The sequence below is a fragment of the Myotis nattereri genome (genome assembly GCF_964212035.1).
Source record: "Myotis nattereri genome assembly, chromosome: 5".
NCBI classification, from domain to species: domain Eukaryota; kingdom Metazoa; phylum Chordata; class Mammalia; order Chiroptera; family Vespertilionidae; genus Myotis; species Myotis nattereri.
In genome coordinates, this window is record NC_138080.1 from 33286713 (window position 1) to 33288615 (window position 1903).

The following is a 1903-nucleotide window of genomic DNA, read 5'->3' on the forward strand; positions in this document are numbered from 1 at the left end:
TTCATTTGAGGTCACACTTCGTTTTTAAATAATCAGATCTGACATTGAACCTTCTAGCCTGCCCGCTTCTCCTGCCCCAGGCCTTCACCACCCTATTGTCTGCGTCCATGGGTTATGCAAATATACATACAAGTTCTCTGGTTGATCTCTTCCTACCCACCCACCCATCCCCACCTTTCCTCTGAGATTCCACAGTCTGTTCCATACTTCTATGTCTCTGGATCTATTTTGTTCATCAGTTTATCTTAGAACATAAATTATTTTCAAGGGCACATGGAATATTCACCCAAATAGATCATATACTGGACTATAAGTCTCAATAAATTTCAATTATCTGAAATTATACAGATAATATTCACGCTCCACAATGAAATGAAATTAGAAATCGATAACTGAAAGATACATATGAAACCCACACGTTCTTAGACATTTAAAAAGAAACACACCACATTTCTGAATAGCCATTGGTCAAAGAAAAAAAATCGCATGGAGACTTAGAAAATATTTTCAGTTGTTATGGTAAACACAGCATGCCAACATTTGTGAGGTGCAGATATAGCACAGGGCTTAGAAGGAAATTTAGAGCTTTAAGTGACTATATGAGAAAAGAAGAACGATTTTAAATCATTGATTTACGTTTCTACCTTAACAAGCTAGAAAAAGAAATTTAAACACAAAATAACTTCAAAGAAGGAAACAGTAAAGATTAAAGCCAAAATCAACAAAATTGGAAACAGGCAAATAAGGAAAATCAACATAGCCAAAGTTCATTCTTTGAAAATACAAATAAGATTGATAAACCCCTTGCTAAATTGATCAGGAAAACAAAGGGAGAAGAAATAAATTAACTATATTAGGAATGAAAGGGGGGACTATACTATGGAGCCTACAGTGAAGGATAATAAAGGAATATTGTGAACAAGGTTATACCAGCAAATTCAACAAGCTAGATGAAATGGGAAAATTCCTGAAAGACAAAAATTACAGAAACTAATATAAAATAATCTAATTTTTTTAACATAATACATATTTTAAAAATTAAATTCATAATTTAAAGTTTTTCCCTGAAAAAGATCCAGACCCAAATGGTTTCATTAGTGATTTATTTCAAACATATAAGGAAAAAATGTCAATCTTACACAAATTCTTTCAAAAGAGGAGGAAGGAACCACTAAAGTACAAGAAGATAAAATCATAGATCAATAACCCTCATGAATATAAACGAAAAAATTCTTAACAAATTGAATTAGCAGTATTAGGCAATCAAACCTAGCCGTACACAAAGAACATAACCATTATGAATAAATGAGGTTTATCACAGTAAAACTATGTTAGTTTAACATTTTGAAAATCAGTTAATATACTTCATCCTATATACAGAAAAGGAGAAAAACCACTTGATCATCTCAACAGATGCAAAGAATTTGTTAAAATTCCACATTTTATAATTAAAACCTTCAGCAGACTAGAATAAAAGGAACTGTCAAACTTCAATAAAGCTGTCTTCTGAAAATCCTTCAGCTAACGTACTTAAAGGTGAAAGAGCAATTGTACTCCCTCTAAAATCAGAAACAAGGCAAGGGTGTTGCCTCTGCACTTGCTTTCAACATGTACTGGAGGTCCTAGCTAGTGAAATAAGGCAAGCAGAACAAACATAAAGATCGGAAGAGAAGTAAAAGGGTCTCTATATACAAACAAAACAATTGTGTATATAGACATTTTTAAAGAATCTACAAAAAAACCTTACTTTAAAAAAAAAACAACACAAAACAAAACACCAAACTTATTAAGGTCATGGATATAAAACCATTAAATAAAAATCAGTCGTATCTTTATATACTAGCAATGAAAAATTGAAAAGAGAAATATCACTTATAACAGTATCAAAGAACATAAAATACTT